A 27,778-nucleotide genomic window follows, 5' to 3' on the forward strand; every position below is an offset into this window, starting at 1 on the left:
AAAATAAATTATTGGCACTGAAAAGTGCCTTTTCGTAAATATAATGATGCGCATTCGACAAACGCAGACAAATCTGCTCTATTTAGTATTTTAAGACATAATTTGGTAGGTGCAATCAATGTTCTAAAATTTCTTCCACCAAAATTCCAACATTTTGCATACAAAATAAATTATTGGCACTGAAAAGTGCTTTTTCGTAAACATGATGTGTTTTCGACAAACACATGTAACTCAAAATCTGCTCTTTTTAGTATTTTAAGATAGCCTAATTGTTGGCAGTGAGGTAACCATATGCTGAAGTTTTCCCTTCTTTATAGCTATTCAGTAAGCACTTGGTTTGTGTTGACAGTTTATCTTCAATTCTGTGTTGAGCGAGTGAATAGTGCCCATAGTCTAGCTGCTGTTGTCAGAATTCGCTCTCAGCCTGTTCACACAATAGACTTCACTGACACTACACACTTCACTGACACAACACACTTCCTCGCTGATAGAACACTTCAAATAACAAGATATCAATTACACCCTTTAAGTAGTGTGTATAATATATTACCGTCTATTAGTAAAGTCCTTAAGGGGAGAGGATGGTATTTTTTGGTGAAAAATGAGTATATTTTCAATAAACAAAAACATTCTTTAAAATACTCTGTGATATGTGTGGAATGCATAGCATAACATTTTGTGGGTATTTGTGCCCTCATCGGATGTTGAGTCGCCATTTTTAAACTTCCTGCGTTATGGATTTTTAAATCACTCGCCCACTTTTATTGTTGTTTCCGGTAAATAAAATTTTCAAAGAAAAAATGTTTTTCTTTAAAATACCCTTTGATATGTGTGGAATGGATTGCATAACATTTTGTAGGTATTTTTGCGCTTATCGGATGTTGAGACGTCATTTTTGAACTTCCTGCGCTATGGATTTTTAAGTCACATGCCCGCTTTTATCGGTTTCCAGTAACTTAATTTTTTTGCTACATTGCCAGACAAAAATGGATATAATCTCTGAACTATTAAAGATACATGCATGAAATTTAGAACACTCACAGAATTTTGTTAATTGATTTCATTTTAAAAATACGTCTGTTTGTTTGCAAGAAAGGAAATCAGGAAATTGTTACTGAATTTTAATTGTTTATTTTACAAACGTAGGGACTAATATCACAATTCTGTTACAGACAGTTTGTATAACATGCTTTTGCAAATACATTGAAAAACACTGTTTGAATCTATCTTTAAAAACTGTTTAGCTATATCAGTTTTAGTACAATCCTGCATTGGGTATTTTTTTTTTTTCAAATTTGGGCCCCCAAATAATTTTTTTTTTTTCAAAATATTTTTATTTGGTTGAGTTGCCACAGCTATGAGCTCTCTACATAGAAAAAATTAATATTTATACACCAAATAGGAAAAAAGTTAAAAAAAAAATACCATCCTCTCCCCTTAAGCCTATTTTTAAAGCCTTTAGTAAGTCTGCAGGTAAAGCATTTCAGTCTCTGATAGTACGATTGAGAAAAGAAAACGTACTTAACTGAAAGTTAACTTAAAAATCTGCTTGCAATTAAACTTGTGATAATGTATTACTCTGTTTTGGGAAGAAATGAGTAAATGTGACAACGTTGCTTTTGTTTTGGTAGCAGTTCTTTTGTGCGCATGGGTCACACTTCACTTGTATGTGGAATCAGCCCACAAAACAGGTCACATGTTAATCAGGAAAATAACCCAACTATACCTGTATTGTAGAGTTTAGCACCTCAGTATAAGGTGACAAGTCATGAAATCCGTGTGGGCAAAAATGATACAAATTTAAAATCACTAGGCCTAATACAAAGTAGCCTAAATAGATAATTACAACCATGAAAAACTAATCAGAGTTTGTGTGCTAATAGGTTAAAAATAGTACACTTTCGCATGACTCGGGCAGTCATAACTTTGCAGTGGAAAGTGCTACACATTGAGTATGTCAATATAAGATTAGGTCTAGGTGTGACAGCAGTGAATACACCTGAAACCAAATCTAAACGACTCATAAAGCTCCTGAACCACTGGCCAAGTAACTTAAAATTACCAAGTTATTCCTTAAAAGTTGATTCAGCTCTGTAAAATATTTTCTGATTCCATAGACATCTATGAATATGAAACTATTCTTTGCCAATACCTGTGAAGACTTTATCTTACATAGTGAATATATGTCTCTGAAATTGCTCCGCCACTTTTTTTTTAATTATATGCTATACATTCCAACAATTTTAATTTCTTTAAGATTGCTTATATACCTATTTTAAATTTATTTTGTAACAGTTTTCGTTGATTTTCTAGAAAATGTCCATCTTAAATACTAACCAACTTTAACTAGGCCTATACATAGAAACTTCATCATCATAACCATTGAACGTATTAGACTAGGGGTCTGTTATGGTCTCTATCCTGCATTTTTTTTTAGATCTTCCCAAGTTCCTTCTGCCTCATGAAATATAGCGTAAGATCAGTTTTGGCAAGCGGTTGGAGGGCATTCTGGCAACATGTTCATTCCAGTTCAGTCTGTATTGCTCAACGTACTGGAAAATTTAACCGAACAAAATTAAAGATAAAACTAAATGTATCTCCTTTACATGCCTTGTAGATTCTTTGGGGTATAGGACTATAAAACTGTGAGTTCAGACAAGGTACTAGAATGAGATGATGTCTGCACCTTGCTCTGGCCATCTTTTACCATTACACTGTTCTGAACTAAACCAAATTACCATGACATTCTGTGCTCAGTTAATAGTACATTATGCAATGAGCCTATAATGGTAGTAATTAAGACACAAGTATGATTGTTTATGAAATGAGCGCAAGCGAGTTTTATAATTTTCATATGAGCGTCTTAATTACCATTATAGGCAAGTTTCATACGACTTTTTATGCTCGACCATATTTCTAACTTGAAAGTATTCAAAATTATGGTTATGTGCGAACTGACCTGAATTGTGAGATGTGCGCAGACGCAAAAGTATTGATTTTTTCCGAGGCCGAATTTCATTGACCTTGGCACAGAATAAGATGAACATTACTCTGATATAACCTGAAAATTGATTTAGAATTGAAAAACGAGATGACAAATTGAATTTATTTGAATATTATTTACAATTAACGCTAATTATTATAGTAACAGAACGAACCTTCTGCGACAGTATTGGATTTTCAGCCTCCGTGACTTTTCGCTAATTCTCTTTCGATTGCATATCCGAGAATAATCGATACTTGCGGTTTTATAACGGTACAAAGCTGATTTGTCATTGGCTGAGGTTTTATAACGGTACAAAGCTGACTTGTCATTGGCTGAACACCTGTACTTTAATGACATGCATTAAAGGACTGCTACCAGGTGTATAATTACTACATTTCGGCATGGTCGAGCATAAAATTAATTTATACTTTTTGATAGGCAGATCTATAAAATTTACATGAAGCAAGCTAATATAGTAGAAAGTTCCGTAGTTTCCTCACACAGTATTTTCAACTTTATGCATATTGTTATGAAGCACGTAGCTCTTTGAAGTTAAAAACAGATTTGCTACATACAGTTGCTTTTTTTTTTTTTTTAGGTCAGTGGATAGCCCTCCAAGTAAGAGATGCAGGACGAAGATTGCTGGAGATACTTTTAACAACTCATCACAAAACCCCAACATAAGCCTCGGATTGAAACTAATTCTTTGCAGAACCTCAACAAAGGAGTATGGTTATGAGATTTGGTACTTAGAATTTCACAAGTCTTTATAGAACAGGAGGGATAACATTAGTAGCAAAAGAACTAACTAGATATAGAACAGACTTTGTAGGAGTATAGGAAATTAGGTTAGGTGGGAATGGCTATCATCAGTAGGAGATTACTTGTACTATGAAGAAGGAAACAATAATCACCAATTAGGAATAGGATTCTTTATTCATAAAAGAATAAAATCAGCAGTAAAAAAGGTCGAATTTATTAGTGACAAGTTATTGTATTTAGTGCTTAAAGGTAGATGGTGTAATATTATAGTTATGAATGCTGACATCCCTACAGAAGAGAAAGATGATCGTATAAAGGATAGTTTCTATAAGGATTTGGAACACGCTTTTGATCAGTTTTCTAAATATCACATGAAAATTTTATTGGGGGATTTCAGTGCTGAAGTAGGATAGGAAGATATTTTTAAACCGACTATTGGAAAAGAGAACCTGCACTTAACTAGTAATGATAATGGAGTTAAGTTAGTCAACTTTGCCGCATCAAAAAATTTAATTGTGAAAAGCACAATATTCTCGCATAAGGATATATGTAAATATACTTGGACTTCTCCAGATGGATTGACACACAACCAAATAGATCACAGCTTGATAGATAAACTTAGACATACTAGTATAATAGACATTCGATGATTCTGACCATTATTTGGTAATTGGAAAAATAAGAAAAAGGATTTTCAGTAGCCAAGCAAGTAGAGCAACAAGTTTATGTTAGGAAATTCAATATTCCCAAATTAAAAGACGCGGAAACTAAGCAACATTGTCAGGTTGAAATTTCAAATAAGTTTGCTGCTTTAGGAAGTTCTGACGAAGTTGAGGAAGAATTAGATATTAATAGCGTATGGGAAAATATCAGAGATAATATCAAAATTGCAGTTGAGTAGAGCATAGGTCATTATGAAACTAAGAAAGAGAAACTGTGGTTCGATGAAGATTGTTCCATGGTAGAAAGAAGGAAACAGACAAAATTGAAATTCTTACAGGATCCAGTCCAAGCGAATAAACAATTCTATTTCAATGAAAGACATGAAGCAAGTTGTACACTTAGGAATAAAAAGAGATTACTTGAAGAAAAAACTGAATGAGGTAGAAACAAATAGTAAGAACAAAAAAAAAAAAAAAAGAGAGAGATTTATATAAGAGCATAAATGAATTTAAGAAAGGATATCAGGGAAGGGTAAACTTGATCAAGAATGAGAATGAGGACTTGCTTGCAGACTCTCATTCCATTGTGAACAGATGGAAAAACTATTTTGGGCAACTACTAAATGTACGTGGCCAAATAGAAATGATCAGGAGGATGATATTCAGTTACAAACTGCTGAGTCATTTATACTTGAACACACGCTTTGTGAAGTCGAAATTGCGATATAACAGCTGAAAAAGTACAAGTCTCCAGGTATCAATCAAATTCCAGCAGAATTATACAAGAGGATGGAAACACATTGTCTAATAAAATTTATAAGTTTGTACTTGCTATTTGCAAAAAAGGAAACTACCAGAACAATGGAAGGAGTCCATAATTGTACCTACCCTCAAGGGGGAAAAGATTAAATGTAGTAACTTCTGAGGAATATAACTTTTGTTGACGTCGTACAGAATTTTGTCCAATTTTCTTTTGAGAAGCTTTACTCCATATGTAGATGAAATTATTGGCGATCATCAATGTGGTTTTAGGCGTAATAGATAGGCTGTTGATCAGATTTTTTGTATTCAACAGATATTGGAGAGAAAAAATGGAAATTTAAGGGCATACTACATCAGTTATTCGTAGATTTCAAAAAGGCATACGACTTGGTTAAGAAAGAAGTTTTATGTTATAATTTTATTGAATTTGGTATTCCCAAGAAACTAGTTTGTTTAATTAAAATGTGTCTCAGTGAAAGGTACAGCAGAATCTTTATAGGTCAGTTTCTGTCATATGCTTTTCCAATTCACTGCAGGCTAAAGCAAGGAGATGTACTATTACCTTTATTTAACTTTGCTCTAGAGTATGCCATTAGGAGAGTCAAGCAAAGGAGAGAGGAATTGAAATTGAACGGGTTACATCAGCTCCTTGTTTATGAATATGTTAGGAGAAAATCCATAAACGAATAAGGAAAACAAGAGAATTTTACTTGAAGCAAGTAAAGAGATAGGTTTGGAAGTAAGTCTCGTGGTCAGTACATAGTACGAAATGGAAATATAAAAATTGGAAATTTATTGTTTGAAAAGGTGGGAAAGTTCAAATATCTTGGACACTTGAGAAGAATTTAAATGCAAAACAAATTGGGAAATGCCTGTTATTATTCGGTTGAGAAGCTATTGCCAAAGTAGGTGTAAGATTAGATTCTGATGGGAAAAACGAAGATGGGAAGACCAAAACTGATATGGATACAAGGATTAATTAGAACAATAAGAGAAAGGGAATTGGAAGATCAGATATGGGAGAATAGAGGAGGAATGGGGAAAGGCTATGGAACCTGAAAATGGGCACAGGATGATGTCCTAGGACATTGTAAAACCTGATAATAAATAAAGTTAAAAAAGAATATATGTATATGGGCTATTCCATATGAAATCGATCAGTAAAAAACCTCTCAATTTTTTTTAATACTCGAATTTTTTCCCTATTTATACAAGGTGCTGAGGGGAGTGCATTTTCAAAAATATACTATCGAAAGTCAAACGGTTTTCGTACTATTGAGCGACAAATTTAGCGTATTTTATAAAAACAAGCCTCTTTCAGCGCTCAGAACTCTGGAACCATTTACTGCAGAACATTGAACGGGAGCTCATTTTGAAGCTGACATTTGGTAGGTTATGTTAAGAAGTAATCCTTATTTTTATTGTATGCAGAGAGACAGATAATCTAATTTTACTTACTTTTAGGCTTTTTGCCAATTAGTAAAAATGTAAAAAATATTGAGAAAAAACCTTGCATTATTAAGAGGGATTCGGCATTGTTTGCTTAGTGGCTTGGCAGTAAGTTTCGAGGGTATTAAATAAATTATTTTCACGCGCCTAGACTTGAACAGCGCAGTACCCCACGCACTGGCCGAGAGCTGAAGATAAGCTAATGTTGGGCGTCATTTTACTCCTGTGTTTATGAAAACTTGTGATAAAGCTAGCCCAGCTATGCGCTTCTAGACTAAACATCACGTGTTTGTCTCCTGACCTTGGTTGTCTTGGCTAGCTCCCGCCTCACAGTCAGCTGGTTACTTCACGTGCGTACTATTCATTTTCCTTATTTGATATTTTCAATACTTTCTTATCAACGGTGCACCAGTAAAAAATGTGTTTATTTGTACTTTCAATGTGGAATCTAACCATATATTTTAAAAATATTTTTTTTGTGGTCAAAGGCAGCTTAAAGAAGAAAAATCTAAATTTCTCCATTTCCATAGAAAGTAAGAAAAACTGTTTACATGTCTCAGCATCAAAATAAACCATGATTTTGATAATTGAGTGAAAGGGTTTCGGAGCTACAACAGTTTAAAGTTGCTAATTTTATGAAAATACGATAAATTTAAATATTATTAATGTAAACACTATGAAGTTCTGATGCCTTAAAACTTTGCACAAAGCATTGTATCGCAGTTGTCAACGGACAGAAAAAGTTTCATTGTATTTAAAAATTGCAAGATCAATTTTCTCTATATTTCGGTCGATTTGAGATGGAATAGCCCATATGCTTAAAACATTGCAGATTTATGTTGTAGAAAATATACTCATAATGCATCTGACAGTGGTGGTGGAATAGGACATTTTTGAACACAAAATCAAAGCTGTAAACCAATGTAGTTTCCATATATTTCTATTACAAAGTTTGCCTAAACTTTAAACTGCTTGTAAGAAAACGGCTGAATATTGTCATTTGTTTTATTTCAAGCATTCGGAGACATGCAGAGAGTAGGTATTCAGTATCTGGAGCAACTTGGTCAGATGTGATAGCACTTATTGATGCAGAGCAACCTCTTAGTTCAGTGGCACTTGGACAACAACCCCTGACAGCAAATTTGTGTAAACTGGTAAGTATCATTCAAAAATGCTTTGCATTTTACTGTAATTAATGTCGAGGGAACATAATGCGAGGGGGATCCAGGAAATAACGACCGTTTTGTTGTAATAATTAAAAAAAAATATATTTATTTGAAAAAACAAAGTCTGTTACATAACTGAAGCTTCCTTTACTTCTCTACATAATCACCACCTACATTTAAACATTTGTCGTATCTGTTCACTAGCTTTAGAATTCCCGTGATATACTCCTCTGCCGCCAGTTCATTAAGCCAGGTGTTCACTGTCTTCTTCAACTCATCACTTCCAAAACGCTTACCACCCAGAAAGTCTTTCAGCTTAGTGAAAAGGTGAAAATCGCCAGGAGCAAGGTCTGGACTATAGGGCGGATGATCAAAGATTTCCCAACCGAATTGATCCAGCAATTCTCGAGTTGAAGCGGCAGTGTGCAGGCGGGCGTTGTCGTGAAGAAGCACAACTCCTCTCGAAAGCATTCCTCGCCTCTTGTTTTGGGTGGCTCGCTGTAGTTTTCGTAAAGTCTCACAATAACGATTTGCATTGATCGTAGTGCCTTTTGGCATGAAATCCAGCAAAAGAACACCTTTGCGATCCCAAAAGACAGTAGCCATGACTTTTTGTGTTGAGAGAGTCTGTTTGAATTTTCTCGGTTTCTTGGGTGATGAGGGATGATGCCAGTGACGTGATTGGCGCTTGGTCTCTGGGGTGTTGTGAGACACCCAGGTCTCATCACCAGTCACAATTTGATCAAGAAAGGTGTCTCCATCTGTGTGACATCGCATCAAGAATGTCAATGCTGAGGCCATTCTCTGAGTTTTGTGTTGGTCACTCAGTTGCCGTGGAACCGTCGTGCACAGATTTTGTGGTAGCCAAGATGTTGCGACACAATTTCACCAAGCAAAGAACGAGAAATGTCAGGAAAGGCAATATGCAATTCGTCGAGTGATGTGCGCCTGTCTTGCAAGATTCTGTCGTTCATTTTAGTCTTCAGGTCTTCTGTGATGAGTGATGAGCGTCCGGGTCGAGTTTCATCGTGGACATTTGTTCGCCTATTGTTGAACATTTCGCACCATTTTCTCACATTTCTTTCATTCATTACAGTATCACCATACACTTCTTTCAATTGCCGGTAAATTTCTGCAGGTTTCAAATGTCGGGCATTCAAAAATCGAATCACACTCCTCAGCTCACAGTCGGCGGGATTATCAATCACGTCGTTCATTTTGAAGTAACACAAAATGCACAATGGCGACTTGTTGCAACCAGTACTCACAAGATTATGAGAACACATGTTAAGGAAGCCAGTTGACCTTCAAACAAGGAAGGGGAGTCAGCTGCGTGGCGGATATGCGCGAACAGTCATTATTTCCTGGATCCCCCTCGTACATCTATTTTAATTTATTGGAATACTGTTTTGATAACCAAACACAAAATTAAAGATGTAAACCAATGCTATTTCCATGTGCTGCTGTAGCACAGTTTACAAAGAATTTAAACTTCATGTGTATATAGTCATTTAATAAATAGAAAGACAGACAAAGACAGAAATAAGGCAGAGACGAACAGTAAAGAAAGGTCAAAACCTGCGACAGCTGAGGATATAGCAGAGATATTTGATACGTTTAAAAAAATGTGGATGTGATCAAAAAGTGCAAACAAAGTGAAACTGGAAAAGATAGAGAAGTATAGGGGAGAGAGAAAGTGTGTAAGCAGATGTGTTGAATAAAATTATAAGTAGGCTATTTATAGGAAGTGAGAATAGTGACAATGGATTAAATGTAAGCAGAATAGTGAGAAAGTGAAAGTGAGCACAAATAGGAATGAGAGAAAATAGTGAGAAAGGGTTAAGAGAAGTGAACAAGTGACAGCATAAAATTAGTACTAACATTTGAACGTTGGAACAGTAAATGAATATAAGAGAAAGATAGGAGAAAAGGTCAAAGAACAAATAGGACAAATAATTTAATATAATAATTTATAGAGATAAATTGAAATTGAGAATTTAGTGAATAGTAATTTAGAGGATAAGGGGGTGTGAAAGTAGTATAGAATATTAGATATATTAGGATTAAGGAACAAATAGAGAATAGCAAATGAAATGTAGGAGAAATACTGAAGGGGAGATTGACCAAATAACAAAAAAGGTACATAGTGTAATTGGGAGTATTTGTGTAGACGTGTACCGCAAATAATGTGTTATTGTAATAATACAGTATGTTAATGGTGGCACCGGATACAGAAATGTGAGGTACACTATTATATGTAAAGAAGTGCTGTGACGAAATATATCATATATCATCATATTGTCATTTGTTTTATTTTAGGTGTTTGGGAACAAGTACAAAGTAGAGGTTCAACATCTGGAGTAACCTTATCAGAAGATAAGGAGAGCTGTTTTCGGTGCACATCATCCTCTTAGTTGGGTGGCGCTCTGACAGGATGTTCTTAGCAGTCTTGAACCCTAGCCCCTGACAGCAAACATGCATAAACTGGTAAGTATGGGAATCGAGGTGACTACTCTCATTCAAAAAGTATTAAATAGTTTCCTTTTAATACTATAAATTTAATTTTACTGACAAATATGTGTAGAAAACGTAAAAGAAATGGCAAAATAGGCAATTATATGTGATATTAAATTAAAATACGCATTTTTTTCACCAAAACTTGTGTGATAAGCAATTCTTAGTTTGAGTGCAGAAATGTATGAGTACTTCTTAAATACGATGTACCAATAAAAACTTACATTTTCATGCAAATCCTCGGTCTAATTATGACATCTTACTGAATAATCTTTAGAGTTAAACGTAGTAAATTAGCTTCTCATATGCTTGTCATCCCGTTTAATTTAATACACTCTTTCATCTGCTGAAAATTCTAAAATACCGTACTTTAAAGGATACTGAGAAAATTTTCCTGGAATTCTACATTTACCGCTAGCGCCCACATATTCAAGGATGTGTAGGAGTCTTTGTTTGGTGAATACAATAGAATGGAATGCGACCCTTTAGTACTTTCAAGACTACTGTATTCAGAGACTGTCCTTCTTGCTGGCAGTTTTAAATTGCATTGTCAGTGAAGACTCGACGAAGATGAAATGGAAGTGGTAGACATTCCAAATCCTTCTCGCAACGAAGCCCTTGCTGAGGTATCTGTGATTCGTAGATTCATTAATGTTTCTAGTAGTCAAATTACTGGTGTAAGTTCTGATTTAAATCTTGTGGAAAATGCAATTATTCATAGTACTGGATCAAGTGCAACACTGAAACGGTGGGCCTCTGGTTAATTTGAATACTCGTTATAAATAATAAGTAAATAATACTTAAATGATTCAATTTTACCCTGCCGTCAAACGTATGATAGGGTCGATTGTCTCATGGGTGAGGTGGTACAAAAGAAAACACTCGGCATAAATAATCAACTATCTGTTTACATTTATTAATTAGCATTTCCGGTAATTGGAAAATGAACAAAAAGGATGCAGTAGAAATACAGCCACCTATATCGAAACTGGCTTGCCCCATATCGTCACTCAATTGGCATTCACCATTACACACACTAGTAACACCATCTATACTGACAGATTATAAGTATAAGTAACTTGCTAGACAAGTCCAAACTTGTCGGATGTGCCAGGAAGCACTAATACAAAACCAAACACAACCAATGTAAAATATACACTTGACGAATGCCAGCTTATTCTTTAAACAAACGCGAATTATCTAAATCCTGTATGAAATCAAATATACTACTATTAATCAAAAGAAACATACAATTACTGATATAGAAAAAAACTGTTATGATCCCTGGTAGGCCAGTCTCGAAACCAAGCAACAATGGTCTCTCTTCAACTCTCATACCACCGTCATCACACAGCCCATCACTCCATAACCCGACCACACTTCCACATGTAGTTAGATACTATCCCCGATCGAGTCTCGGTTACAGCAGTTCTTCCATCATAGATCCCTGCCAAACCAAAATCTCAGTTCTCAGTGGCTGTCACACAACCGTACACTTCGAATGTTGACCCAAGACTCCACCGTGTCAAGCGTCCCTCCCAGGAGAACCGACGCTAATTAATAATGAATGCAAGCAGGGCCAATGAAAATCTAAAGCCTATGTTACATGATGAAATAAATTCGCTCCTTATACGTGAGAAGTAAAAGACCATGAATGGCGGAAAGAAAACAAGCTATCTGTAAAAGGAAGAAAGAGACCTAAAATGGCGGAATAGAATGTCATCTATGAGCAGTAAGGGTAACTAACAAGAAAAATGACATAAGTAAGGAAGAAAAAGGAAATAAGGAAAGAAACACAGAGTGCCGAAACTAAAACGGCACAACACAGAAAACAATTTTTTACTTTTTTTAATAAAGGGGCACTTCAGTGTATTTGTTCTGACATTTTCTGAAAGGAAAGAAAATAAAGTAACTTTTTATCCTGCATGATTACATAGGCTATTTAAGCCTTAAATTTCAACAAATGTTTATGATGATTCATACTGTTGTGTTAAAATTAAAAAAATCCAAAAATGACACACACTCTCTAATACGCTGTCCTGTTTAATACGCTATTTTTATCAGTCCCTTGAAAAGTGTCTTATTGAGGTTTCACTGTATATAGATTCAACATTCTAGATTCTGACAGGATGCAGAGTACCAAATTCCATAATGGATTTGAACCATCTCAGTCAATGTACCAAGCTGACTAATGCAAACAGACATATAACAGCATTGTATTGGGATGCTCAAAGAAGAATGGCTTAAATACCATCAGTCTCATGGCATTGGATAAGAAATTTTAACTGATAATAAATACATTGCATACTTGCTTAAAATATTACACTACTGTAATTGTCAGGAATTACCCAAAGAAGCAAAGAAAATTCAGGAAGAATAAAAAGTGAACCATGTAAAGAGAGATAAAAATTATAAATTAAATAAAATCTTCATTTCTGCTGAACTTAATGTACTGGTAGCAGTAAATGCATTGGAGAGTAGGAAGTCACCAGATCTAGCCAACATACATCCTGAATTTATAAAGCATCTTTGTCCAAAGGCAAGCTTAGCACCATTAACTCTTTATAAAAAAGTGTGGACGACATCAGTGCCGACTTTTTGGGGAAAGGCTTCTATTATTTCTATTTTGAAAAAAAGACTTGAGATATTATTAAGGTTACACTAGACTCTTGCTAATCCGACCTCCTTCTAGTGTACTTCCTATCACTTCTACTATAATAGTTTTCTGGGGAATTTGCATTGGTGCCACGTGTTATACTGTATTACTTACATACATACTTACATATCATATTTACTCGAAAATGGCAGGGAAGAATCTGATGAAATTTTGTCAACGTGAGGAAGTAGTATTCTTTGGTCAACATATACACGAGTAATAATGATGAAGGATTAGTGGAGCGGAGAAAAATTCTCTCTCACACCAGGATTCGAACCCAGGTTTTCAGCTCTACGTTCTGACGCTCTATCCACTAAGCCACACCGGATTCCAATTCTGGTGCCAGTTTGAATCCTCTCAGTTTAAGCTCCACCTCTAAGTTTCTCTTTTGTGGCCAACCCTCATGCACTGTGTCACAGATGTGTGACAGTGGCACAATGTCCAATGTGCAGAGGTGCACTCATTATGAGAATTCCTACACTGAAATATCATATGTACTTTGGTACATCGCAAAAACCAGTAATAATGCCCAGACCTAAACAGTTATCATACATATTCCAAACTGTAAGTTGAGTGATATTTAATAGGCCTTGCAAAACATTAAGATTTCTCTATTACATCACAATAGAGCCTTCTTTCAATTGCAAAATTGAAATGGCAGTCCAGTCATACCTAAACTATAATCTTTTCGCTGTAAGAAAAATCCTAATGTAAACAATAGCATGTGACTGAAGTGAGGCTTCATTGGCCACTGTTTGGCGCCATAGATTCTCAGTACGTGTTCCCGCCTACTGTTGTACATTCTGTTTCATGTTAAACATTTCCCGTTACTCGTCAAGTAGGCCTAACCTCACTACTATGCATTCGTTTGCTTAGGAAACATTTACTTTATAATTACTGTAATTAAATTATTTTTAAGTCTTGTCTTCACAATGGACAGTTGAGGATGCAAAAGTCATACTTCAGTACCACGTGCTTACGTGAACAACTACGAGCTCAAGTGACGCCAGCTTGTTACAAGAACAGACTACCTTGGTATTGCTGTTGGTATTCATCTGCGTTCATAGTATATAACAAAATATAAAAGTAGCTTTTCTTTTACATAGCGTTTTACATATGAGTAAAGTTAAATGTTTCATCGTATTTAACAACTAGAATTCAATGTTTTATTTTCAAATAATACAAGAGTGTGGTTTCCAAATACGAACTATATTTTCCTGCGTCATGTGTTTCGACTGGGAGCCAATCACGGGTATGACAGCAACATGCTTATGTTTACGTACATTAGGATTTCTCTTACAGCGAAAACAGTATATGTAAGAATTCAGTTTGAAACTACACATGTTCGCTTCATCTTCAGTAATTAAATTATTTAGAGTGATATAACTTCTCGATGCTCTTGGAATAAGGTATAAAACTATGCCATTGATTTCGTTACAATGTTCATTTTTAGTGCTTAATTAGCTATTTTTTTTTAACATGATGCAGTCAACTCTGGATATAGTGAACCTCTGCAGACTTGCATGTTTCGTTCACTATATCTGAAGTGTCTCTTCCCTAACCTTAAATGACAGAAATGTTAAATTGTGAACAAGAAAATAAAACATTTCATTTTTGTGGAATGGATTATACTGTTACTCACAGTTGATTTCCTTCAACTATGCTGTCGACCCACGTCCGCTTGCGAAATACACGTTCAGTGTCACTAAAAATATTCGCCTTATCTTCCAAAGAAACCACTTTACGCTTCAACATTTTTATACAGTACATTCACTGTTGGAACACTAGAAACAGACGATCAGGTAGAAATGACAAATGCTGTTTTGATGTGACTGCATACTCAGCCTTGGGATTTTGTAGGTCACTTAATGAAACTGGGAGAGGTTGATTGGAGTTTGAAGGGCATCGGAATCTTACCTTCATTTATGCTCTGGACATAATGTCCATCCCATTTTAATAAAAGAAGGCAATTTCATTTTCTGGTGTGTGGATAAGCTTCAGGGCTTCTACCGCGTTGTCTTGGTGTTGGTGGCTGACATTTCGACCGCTGTGTTGTGGTCATCTTCAGAGCAGTTGTTGGATAAGGAAATAGTCTGCAAGCTGGTATATATATATATATATATATAGTATCGATGGGGGCATACTTGCGGTGATAGGTCGTAGGTTCTCCTTCTGGCATCTGATTGGTCCTTTGTTGTCCAATCCGATTGAGGTCTGTTTGAAGGGGAGTATTCATATTAAATACTGGCCCTCATAAGGTCCGAAAGAGTGACCTTGATACTGTGCCTGATGTCCGGATGAAGGGGGAGGCACTGCTTGCATGTGGAGACCTGGTTTCTCGTTCCTAAGTATAGGTCGTAGGTTCTCCTTCTGGCATCTGATTGGTCCTACGTTGTCCAATCCAGTTGAGGTCTGTATGAAGGGGAGTATTCATATTAAATTAATATTTCATTTTCTGTTGTTTCGATGCTGTCATAATAAAATGTTTCTGAGAACAAAAGGCAACCCTTTGACAGTGGAGGATTAGAAATAACAATAGAGTAAAGTGCCTGAGAACAGAATGACAACCCTTTGACGGTGGAGTGAGGCAAGGTTGTCGTCATGTGTTGCCTGGATTTACAGTACAGTTCATTGTCTAGGAATCACTAATCCTACCTTTGTCCTTTGACTAAAGGAGTAAGAAACTTAGAATGTTGTTCTCAACACATTCTTTCAATTTTTTACAAGAAGATCTGACTTCAAATAAGAATTTGTCAGGATACAAGGTTCACTATAACCGAAGCGAGGGTTCACTATAAACGGAAATATTAATGTACTTTTGAATGTATGCGGGTTGGGACCAATGATTTAGGTTCACTAGCCAAATGTTCACTATATCATGAGTTGAGTTGCCCTTGGTAGTGTAGTTGGTATAGCGCTGGCCTTCTATGCTCGAGGTTGCGGGTTCGATTCCGGCCGAAGTCGATGGCATTTAAATGTTTAAATGCGACAGACTCATGTCAGTAGATTTACTGGCATGTAAAAGAACTCCTGTGGGACAAAATTCCAGCACATCCGGCGACGCTGATATAACCTCTGCAGTTGCGAGTGTCGTTAAATAAACCATGATTTATAAATATTTTCCAGAGTAGACTGCATATTTCATTGTGACTACTTCATTTCGACATATTTTAGAAATTATGGAGATTGGTAAATCGACCAAGTCTGGTTTTTCGTGATCGACATGGGAGTATTCGCTATTATTAATTTGTAGCAAGAAGTTGGCAAAGTCACATTTCTTTGACTTCGCTCACATATTTTTTACTGAATTTAAATATTTTGAATATTGGCCACAAAGGATAGAACCATATGGGATTTTGGACAATGGTTGCTCTTGATCCATGAGGCACAATAGGTAATACCTGTCTGAAGTCGCCTCCAAAAACTATAATTTTTCTGCCAAATGGCACATCATTATTCATTATATTCTTGAGCAGACGATTTATACACATTGACACATGAATATTAGCCATAGATGCTTCATTCCAGATTATTAACTTTGCTGAACGAATATGAGAGGCCTTTTTGCTATTAACTTTTACATCTGATAAAGAACCTTCATGTAAATTTAGAGGTAAACAACTTGGTTTTTCCCAGTGCCACATATCTATTACTGATACAGTACTTCCATAATTTTTTGTACCAAGGCCATTAGTGAAATGGAATATCTTTCTCGTTTAGGATAAGCATATTTGAATTCTTCAAAGTCGCATGTTGTCGTTTAAAAATTTTTTGTCTAGCTTTTTCGTTTTTCTACCAAGACCCATCTTAGTTATCATTACAGAACTGTCGAGAATCGTCTTTCACTGTTTTATTTATTTTGTTTCATTTCATCATACATGTATGTAAAATGAGAAACTTGCACAAAATCCCACAAAGTTTTAAAGAATTTCCTATGTTTACAGTCACACCAAACACAAAATTTAAAAAAAAACACGCATCTTTCTTTCATAATTGTATCACTCTATCCTTGTATAATCATGTAGGTTATGTCAATTTCCAGGTCTTTTCTACAGTAATACATAAAAAAAGACAGTCTATTAATTCAGTTTTATTAGTTTTTACATTAAAATAATTGGTATAATCTGTTCACCTTTTACTTAAACTCGAGACCTAATGGAGCTATGATACTGTATATATGCCTATAGCACTCCGAGGCATTATGAATTGTCGATTGAGCCCAAATTTACTTGAGTTGGTCAATTTGGACTCGATGAATAATGCATGACGCCGCAAGTGTTTTAAGCCCAAGTAATTGTAACTCCATTAGATCTTGAGATACCATATTTCATCGCATAATCGTCGCATTTTTAATGCCTTTTTCTTTCGCGTGAAAATGTTGTTTTATAATGCCAGGCGTTTGACAATAAAGTCATCTGACCTCTTGCACTGCAATATTTTTCAAAGATGAAAATGGCAAGTTGTAGCCGATTTAAGTGAACACCATATTCGCGTGAAAATGTAAGATGCAACCATTATAAATTGAAGTTAAAATGGCAACAATTGGTTGTGTCTATTTTCTGTGATCAGCTTCCATATAACGGGGGCATGTGCGAGCAAGCAAGGCCAAGTTGCATGATTTTAGCAGAAGGAGAGGGGAATCAGTGTTAGTGTGGAACCTTAACGTGAATAATAACTAAAAAAAAAAAAAAAATACTGTGGTGTTATTGAATTAAAAACACTTTTTATTGACTAAAAACATTCACGTTATTGTTGAATCATGGGTACTAGTATATCTGTATATTTAAAGGACAAAACTAAAATTTTTTCTATAATTTATTATAATATAGGCTACTGCTCTCTTAAATTGACCGACCATATTGGGAATTCAATCAATGGCTTCCCCAAAACATGCTATGAAATGTTTCATATAGAACAATTTTTATCTCGAAATGGAAGCAAAAAGGAGCAAAATCATATTGGACTTACTTGTTTGAAACATCTCAAAGAATAACCCCCTGAAATTAGTGACTACTTGCAGTTCATCCTGTGTGTGTGTATATATATATATATATATATATATATATATATATATATGAGAATAGGCATTCACGTCCTTCTTAGTCGCAATATATATCTATGTGTATATAATTTTGAAATTTTTTCATGGTTCAAAACATGGCTTAGAGTCAGATTTGGAATATTCCTTTTTGCAGGATGGTAGCTTATGCAAAACATAACATATATCAAAAGTCAAATTCGGTAAATTTTGGACTTGGGATGTTTGTCAATTCAGGTGTTCAGTTTTAAAATAGAGTATTTTATTTGATTTAACATTGAGTTGACACTCTCTCGACTTTTCTTGCAGATCATTTCTCCAAGGGCCAAGAGAGGACCACAGCTTTTGCTGAGACTGATGAGCAGGACTGCTACAAAGAAGTAAAGGACTTTCAACAAGGATATAGCTTAAGGTTGGAACACATTGTTATCAAATGAATTAGAATAGTGAAATAGATAAATAAAAATCAATATACTGTAGGTAGATAGGATAAATATAATAGTCAGCTCGTCATGTAGTAGTTTGAGAAGGGTGGCTGTAGTATCACGTGGTAGGGCGAGAACATACGCATTTTATGATGAGTGACTTATCGGAGTCATGCAGGTGTGATAAATAAGAGAGGAATGCAGTCGAATTCGAGATAAAATGACCATGCTTTGTGCCATTCTGGCAGTTGTAACTCAGCAACCAGAGAAGGTATTGATGTAGACATTTAGCCACACCTGCGTATTTTCATTCAGCGACACTCTTATTGCAACACTACCTCAGAATACACATCATTGCAAAATGTTACCACTTATCATTTGTCTATTACTAGTATATTGAAGTCTCAGTTTTCTGTGCTTGCACTTGGAAGGTACCGTGTGACACAAAAGTCACTTGCTAAGTGGGAAAAACATTATTATTTTGAAATGACAGTTGTAGAACTATGACAAAAACAAGGACCATGACAAGGACAGCGATAAGGATCACGACATCATATGACAAGCATCATGACAAGGATCCTGATAAGGACCATGACAGGCGAGAAGGACCAAAACAAAAACCATGACAAGGATTATGACATAGACCATAACAAGGACCATGACCACGATAAAAACCGTGACAAAGACAACAAGGATCAGGATAAAGACCATGACCATGATAAATACAAGGGTCAGGATAAGGACTAAGATAAACATCGTGACAAAGACACCAGGATAAAGACCGTGACCACGATAAAAACCATGACAATGACAACAAGGATCAGGATAAAGATCATGACCACAGTAAAAAGCCATGAGGAAGACAAGAAGGGTCAGGACTATAACTATGATAAAAATCGTGACAAAGACAACTAGAATCAGGATAAAGACCATGACCAATATAAAAAACCGTCACAAAGACAAGGCTCAGGATAAGGACTATGACTACGATAAAAATCGTGACAAAGACAACAAGAGTCAGGATAAAGACTATGACCACGATAAAAACCATGACAAACACAACGAAAATCAGGATAAAACCATGACAAAAACAACAAGGGTCAGGATAAGGACTAAGATAAAAATCGTGACAAAAACACCAGGATAAAGACCATCAGTCAATCTTCTTAATGTATCCAGCTGTTTGCTGACAACATAAAGTCCACTATAAAGACCATGACCACTATAAAAACCATGACAACAAGGATCAGGATAAGGACTACGACTATGATAAAAATCGTGACAAAGATAACAAGCATTAGGATAAAGAACAAGACCACGATAAAAAACCATGACAAAAACAAGCGTCAGGATAAGGACTATGACTGCGATAAAAATCGTGACAGAGACAACAAGAGTCAGGATAAAGACCATGACCGTGATAAAAAACATGAGAAAGACAAGGACCAGGATAAAGACCATGACCACGATAATAACCATGACAAAAACAAGGGTTAGGATAAGAACAGACTAAGATAAAAAGTGACAAAGGCACCAGAATAAAGATCATGACCACGATAAAAACCATGGCAATGACAAGGATCAGGATAAAGACCATGACCATGACGAAAACCATGACAAAGGGAAGGGTCAGGATAAGGACTATGACTATGATAAAAATCGTTACAAAGATAACAAGCATTAGGATAAAGAACAAGACCACAATAAAAACCATGGCAATGACAACAAGAATCAGGATAAAGACCATGACCATGAATGAAAACCATGACAAAAACAAGGGTCAGGATAAGGACGGACTAAGATAAAAATCGTGACAAAGGCACCAGGATAAAGACCATGACCACAATAAAAATGGCAATGACAACAAGGGACAGGATAAGGACTATGACTATGATAAAAATCGTGACAAAGATAACAAGCATTAGGATAAAGAACAAGACCACGATAAAAACCATGACAAAAGCAAGGGTCAGGATAAGGACTATGACTACGATAAAAATCGTGACAAAGATAACAAGGATAGGGATAAAGACGATGACCACGTTAAAAAACCATGACAAAGACAACAAGAGTTAGGATAAGAACTATGATTATGATGAAAATCGTGACAAAGACAAGGATCAGGATAAAGACCATGACCACGATAAAAGCCATGACAAAAACAAGGGTTAGGATAAGGACTAAGATAAAAATCGTGACAAAGATAACAAGGATCAGGAAAAAGACCATCACCAGGATAAAAAACCATGACAAAGTCGACAAGGATTATGTCTACAATAAAATCCATGACAGAAACAAAGATCGGGATAAGGACTATGACTACAATAAAAATCGTGACAAAGACAATGAGGATGAGGACTGTGACTGATAAAAATCGTGACAAAGGCAAGGTTCGGATAAGGATGATGACCACGATAAAACAATGACAAAGACGACAATGATCATGTCTACAATAAAATCCATGACAGAAACAAAGATCGGGATAAGGACTATGACTACAATAAAAATCTTTACAGTAAGGATCAGGATCAGGATAAGGATGATAACCACGATGAAAACTTGACAAAGACGAGGATCAGGATAGAGACCATTCCCATGATAAAAATTGACAGAAACAACAGAGATTAGGATAAGGACTAAGACCACAATAAAAACCATGACAAACCAAAAAGTATCAGGACAAGTCGACAACAAGGACCATGAAAAGAATCATGACAAAAACAAGGAAACAACTATGACAGAGACCACATGGATCAGAAAACATGAAAAAGTAGTAACTTTGATTCTCAAGCGAACCATCTGTTGATATTTTACACCATACAATTTTCTTCCTTTTTGTGGTGATTTAATGGTGTATAAACACTGTGTAAAATGGAGACTACAGTATAATTTATCAGAACTTTGTATACAGTGGAATCTCGATGCATCGTTTCCATTATAATCTTCCCATCTCTTTCGTCCTTTTTTTTTGTCCTGGAAATAGTCCCATATAAATAAATAATGCTATTTTTACTGGTTCCGTTGTTCCTTGAACTGTCGTTTTATTGCATCGATCATTGAGAAATCAAAGTAGTTTTCTTTTACTCCGAAAGAGTGAACTTCTTGCTTTTTGAAACAAGAAGATTGCGATCCCAAGACTGTCAGACTTTGTGGAGAAATGCAAAATGTATTATGCCGCCTTGATAAGTAATGTGATTCAACACAGACTCTAAACAAGTCCTATCTTCACAGTGGCAAGTGTTTCTGTTCAGTACATGTTTATATGCGTAGACACGTACAGGAGAACTATCTTTGTAGGGTTACTAAAGAGCTGGACAAGTCTCTGCATTATTTTCATGCCATATGATATAGGCCTAATGTGTGATGCTGGTGGTCTTATCTGAAATTCACTATAGAATTCAGGGGTAAAATGTGCATGAAGCGAAAGCTAATCACAAACTTTTTCTGCAAGAAATAGGGTACATAGTGTTCCAATAAAAGTGCCTTTAGTGTGATCAATATTCAGCTCATTTTATACCCTATTTAAACAAACAAAAGACTCTTTTATTCCAAGCTTACAAACAAGAATAAAATGTTATGAGACATCCATTATGATTTTACATTATTTAAGATAATTGCTAAATTTAAATGCATTGATTTTCTGTTCCCCTAAAAATAATGGATCGAGATTTCACTGTAATAATGACAGTAAGTCCCAGCAAATGTTCCTGGTGAGCTATTCCATCTGAAATCGACCGAAATATAGAGAAAATTGACCTTACAATTTCTAAATATAATGAAACTTTTTTTTTGTACGTAGAGAACTGTGATACAATGCTTTGTGCAAAGTTTGAGGCATCAGAACTTCATAGTGTTTAAATTTAAAATATTTAAATTTATCGTATTTTTCATAAAATTAGCAACTTTAAACTGTTGTAGCTCCGAAACCCTTTCACCCAATGATCAAAATCATGGTTTATTTTGATGCTGAGAAATTAAAGTTTATATTGACATATAAACAGATTTTCTTACTTTTTTATGGAAATGGAGAAATTTAGATTTTTCCTCATTAAGACACCTTTGGCTAGGAAAAAATATTTAAAAAATATATAGTTAGATTACGCATTGAAAGTACAAATAAACACATATTTTTTACTGATGGTATGTTGATAAGAAAGTATTGAAAATATCAAATAAAGAAAATAAATAGTACGCGCGTGAACTAACCAGCTGACTGTGAGACGGGAGCTAGCCGAGGTAAGCAAGGCCAGGAGACAAACACGTGATGTGTCGTCTAGCAGCGCATGGCTGTGCTAGCTTTATCACAGGTTTTCATAAACACAGGAGTAAAATGACGCCCAATGCTCGCTTATCTTCAGCTCTTGGCCAGTGCGTGCGGTACTGCGCCGTTCAAGTCTAGGTGTGTGAAAATAATCTATTTAATACCCTCGAAACTTATTGCTGTACCACTAAGCAGACAATGCTGAATCCCTCTTAATAATGCAAGGTTTTTTCTCAATATTTTTTAAAATTTTTACAAATGGCCTAAAAGTAAGTAAAATCAGATTATCTGTCTCTCTGTGGACAATAAAAATAAGATTACTTCTTAACATAACCTACCAAATGTCAGCTTCAAAATGAGCTCCTGTTCAGTGTTCTGCAGTAAATGGTTCCAGAGTGCTGAAAGAGGCTTGTTTTTATAAAATACGCTAAATTTGTCGCTCAATAATACGAAAACCGTTTGACTTTCGATAGTATATTTTTGAAAATGCACTCCCCTCAGCACCTTGTATAAGTAGGGAAAAAATTAGAGTATAAAAAAATGCGAGGTTTTTTACTGATCGATTTCATATGGAATAGCCCCGGGTGTTTCTGTTGGATGACGAGCAGGGGGTTACACCAACTACTGCCACCACTTGCAAGCTCACAGTGCTTTGCTAGATTAAAAATTACATGCTGTGTTATATTATTAATATCCAGTACTGTCCCTCCATATAGTAGCTGCTGGAAAAGTTGTCCTTTATGTGAGATAAGTGACATCAGATTCACAATACATGTTCCATTAAATCTATTTTTTGTACATGGTGCTGAGTGACCAGAAAATTTACGTCTAAAATTTTCTGTTCTGCGACATGATTTCGTTTTCCATGTGTTTTCAAAATGTATACACTTTCGGTATGTTAAATATTATGTAATCATTGAAAAGCACAAGATGTTAGTTTTGAGGGACGATTCATCAATCATGTAGCTTTCACCTGGTGATCACGATCTTTTTCCTTTGGCACGTACACAGTAGGAGCTAACATGTGAAGGATACCATTGATGAGTGACAGAATAAGCAAAACATTAGAAGATTGACCATCTATGCAGATAAGGGGAGAGAATAGTCGAATCATTATCTTTAGTGGCTAGTTTTAAAACAGGAATGTCCAATTTTGATAACTTGTTACCAATAAATTGATTAATATGACATGGTGGTGGTGAAGTGGGGTGGACCTGCAGCTGGTTGGCTGTCAGAAACATTTGTTGTGACTCACTGTTTTTAAATATTAAAGGAATATGCTTTTTTGTGTTAGTAATGTAACAGTGTATAAAGTTATCAAATGACTGCAATACATTTTATCTGCATTTTTAGTGTTATAATGTAGGAATTGGATAGAGCTTGTTTATGTAGTAATAGTTAAATTAAATTCTGTTACAGGAATATGTGATGGTGCATGGAATACCTTCAAAAAGCTGAGAATTTGATAAGAAATCAATGAAATTGTATCTTTGTAACATGAATTTTCGTACTTAGTAAACATTTTAATGAAGGAATATATGTCTTATGTTTCTCCTGGAACTGCCACCTCTCCTAAAGGAATCCCTTTTCGTTTGAAAAAATTTTCCCGCCAAAAAAGATAGTATATATCAGCTATACCCCCCTTTTATAGTGGCAGTGAATGTGCTGGAGGCAGAGTTGTGGTTATAAATGAATTCATTTGTTTTTAAAGTCCTCTATTTATAGGCTACACTAGAGAAATCTGGTGTACAAACTGTATACTATATTAGGCTGAGCATATTATATTTTCTACTAAGTTCTGGATTGTAAGATTAACTGATATCTTACAATCCAGAACTTAGTAGAAAATATAATATGCTCAGCCTAATATAGTATACAGTTTGTACACCAGATTTCTCTAGTGTAGCCTATAAATAGAGGACTTTAAAAACAAATGAATTCATTTATAACCACAACTCTGCCTCCAGCACATCCACTGCTAGTATAAAAGGCGGAAGGAGTGAATATATACTATCTTTTTTGGCGGGAAAATTTAAAATTTGTTAGAGGGGGGGTTAGTAGGGGTTGTATTGTAGTCCACAAATAAAATGCAGTCCTTACAATCACAATTTATTACTCTTAAAACATATTCATCCTACAATAGATTAAATTTACAAAAAATTAAGTACTTTCATTTATATTTACTGTCCATCTATAGCACTTATGGGGGAAAAAAAAGTCACATCTTTGTTGAACTCCTGTGAAGTAGTCTTCAATGTAAAGTTGCTGTTAACACTTCAAGCAGAATCTTGCTTACACACAACAGTCTTCCAATGTGAATCTGCAAAGAAAGAGTACAGAAACTGATAAACTTGTTCCTGCCATTCATTTCACAGTGCAAAAATAGAGATCACATAATGGAATTTGTAACTTTCAGGCTCCTGAAGGCGAATTTTGTAGAGAAAAATTTAGGGAAAATGGAATTAAGAAAAATTTACTACTATCTTTGTGCAACAAATTGCACATCTGCCCTTGAAATTAAAGCATTTTTAGAACACTCACCTATTAATAGGAAGTATAAACTACACCTCTAGCATTCATCTTCTGGGAAACACTATAGCTCGACAAATTGAAATAAAATCCTTGCTTCATCATCTCCAGCACTAATTGTTAGGAAAACAGAGGCGTACAGTGTTACAATTATAGTCCCGATGCTGTTATTCCTGGCATGACTCCACCTCTTTGCTTACATCTTAGAAAGTGAAGGCTCTATAAAGTCTAGGTAGGTAGTATCATTCGCCATTTTTGTTCTTACCTTGCCAAGCTACCATACAAAGAATCTATTTGCCACACCATTAAATATTATCATGTCGTAGCTCCTATGATAAATCAAACACACTGTAATTCAGCAAATAATTGAGCAGCAAATAATGTCTTCTTGTGCTTTCTGCAAACATCAACAAAATGGCGGGCGATTATATTATATATTTATAGAGCTTTAAGGAATGAATCAGCAAATCACAAGACACACACATTTAAATGTACCCAACCAGCAACACAATTGGCTGCCGGAAATTAGAGCAACGGGACTATAGTACACAGGCTAATAAAGTTTAAAGTTGTTTTATTTAACAACACTCGCAAATGCTAAGGTTTATATCAACATCACCAGTGTGCCAGAATTTTGTCTCAGGAGTTTTTACACACCAGTAAATCAGCTGACATGAGCCTGTCACATTTAATCACACGTAAATGCCATCCACCTGGGCCAGGATCAAACCCGCAACCTCAGGTACAGAAGGCCAGCATTATACTGACTGCACTACGCAGGGCAACCACAGGTTAATATAATTTTGGAATTTCAACATCATTAAATGCACAGGTGCAAGAAAATACAATTTAGCTACAATTAAATCAGCTTTCAGGCACATTATACCATCGGGTCTACTTAATTGATCAAATATACTAGGAGAAAATCAAGAGTCAACTAATTGCTGCAGTGCTAGTGTTATGGAACCTTCCTACCCAACAGTCAAGACAAAAATGAATCTGTAATTGTGGTATGGTCTCTTCTGTTGGCTGTGAACCTACACTCACCCTTACATTATACAGGAAGAGGGAAAGACCAGAATTAGACGTATTTTACAGGATTTTTGCTTAGAGTTGTCGAGCTATAGTGAAGAAACTGACGATTTTCCATCAATTGTGGCATAACTGTAATTAAGGGTCTATGTTGCATTTTGTATAGGCAGGATATGTACCATGCATTTATGTCGTCATATTTGGATGAATTTATGGAATAAGAGACCAACCACCAAAAACATGTTTTCGAGACATGACCATTGAAATAAATCTGGTCTTTAATACACACTTTATGCAAGATGTATTGTAACATTCATACTATTTAAAAAAAAATAGCATAAATAATAATGAAAAAACACTGTCGACTTAACAGACCAATAATGCAAAGCAAAATAAATAAATTTTATGCAATAAACAAATTTTATTTATAAATAGCAAAATGCAGATATCACATTCTTGATTTTTTTTAGTTAAATAATTCAACCAACAACAGATTTGTACAAATGTTTCCGTTTTTTTTTAATTGTTGGTTGGTCTATTGTTGCGTAACTCCATTTGTCCATTTATCTCGTACGAAGTATAAACAAAGTATTGTCATGCTGTAAACAAATGCCAGGTTTTGTGTATCTATACATGTCAAAATGTTTCCACTTGGAATATATCTGAGGGGTTAGCAGAGATAGGATTAGATTACAGTGTTTACCTTATTCCTCTTATTCTCTTGGTCCATGTTGTATTCCCCTTTTTCTCCTGCTACTCTCCTTATCCTCATCTTACGCTTAATGTCCTTGTATTATTCTTGTTCTCGTCTTCCCATTTTTAATTTTTAGTGGGTTATTTTGCCCCCTCGTCCTTATATTCCCCTTTTTATTTTTTTTAGCAAGTTATTTTACACCCCTCCTTCTCATATTCCCTTTTTTTTTAGTGGGTTATTCCACTCCCCTCGTTCTTGTATTCCCCTTGCTCACATCTTCCCTTTTTTATTATTTTTTTAGTAGTTTATTTTATGCTCCTTGTTCTTGATTCCCCTTATTCTCGTCTTCCCCTTTTAATTTTTAAAATTTTTTTTAGTGGGTTATTTTATGTCCCTCATTCTTGTATTCCCCTTTTTATTTAAAACAAATTTTTTGTGGTTATTTTACATCCCTCGTTCTTGTATTCCCCTTTTTATTTAAAACAAATTTTTTGTGGTTATTTTACATCCCTCGTTCTTGTATTCCCCTTTTTATTTAAAAAAAATTTTTTGTGGTTATTTTACATCCCTCGTTCTTGTATTCCCCTTTTTAATAAAAAAAATGTTTTGTGGTTATTTTACATCCCTCGTTCTTGTATTCCCCTTTTTATTAAAAAAATGTTTTGTGGTTATTTTACATCCCTTGTTCTTGTATTCCCCTTTTTATTAAACAAATTTTGTGGTTATTTTACATCCCTCGTTCTTATATTCCCCTTTTTATTTAAAAAAAAAATTGTGGTTATTTTACATCCCTTGTTCTTGTATTCCCCTTTTTATTTAAAAAAAAATTTTGTGGTTATTTT

General features: G+C 35.2%; 1 protein-coding gene across 3 annotated transcripts in view; it reads left to right on the forward strand.

Moving 5' to 3' along the window:
• Positions 1-24,216, forward strand: part of LOC138695065 (putative ankyrin repeat protein RF_0381) — a 49,717-nt gene extending 25,501 nt beyond the window's left edge. For 2 of the 3 annotated variants that reach the window (XR_011331043.1, XR_011331042.1), the window contains 5 exons: positions 3,585-3,731; positions 7,637-7,775; positions 10,107-10,274; positions 18,305-18,407; positions 24,101-24,216. The gene's annotated coding sequence lies outside the window, so the exon portion shown is untranslated. The remainder of the gene's footprint in view (positions 1-3,584; positions 3,732-7,636; positions 7,776-10,106; positions 10,275-18,304; positions 18,408-24,100) is intronic. The other variant, XR_011331044.1, reaches the window with a different exon arrangement.
• The last annotated feature ends 3,562 nt before the right edge of the window (positions 24,217-27,778 follow it).

Source organism: Periplaneta americana, chromosome 2 (assembly GCF_040183065.1).
Source record: "Periplaneta americana isolate PAMFEO1 chromosome 2, P.americana_PAMFEO1_priV1, whole genome shotgun sequence".
Classification (NCBI taxonomy): domain Eukaryota; kingdom Metazoa; phylum Arthropoda; class Insecta; order Blattodea; family Blattidae; genus Periplaneta; species Periplaneta americana.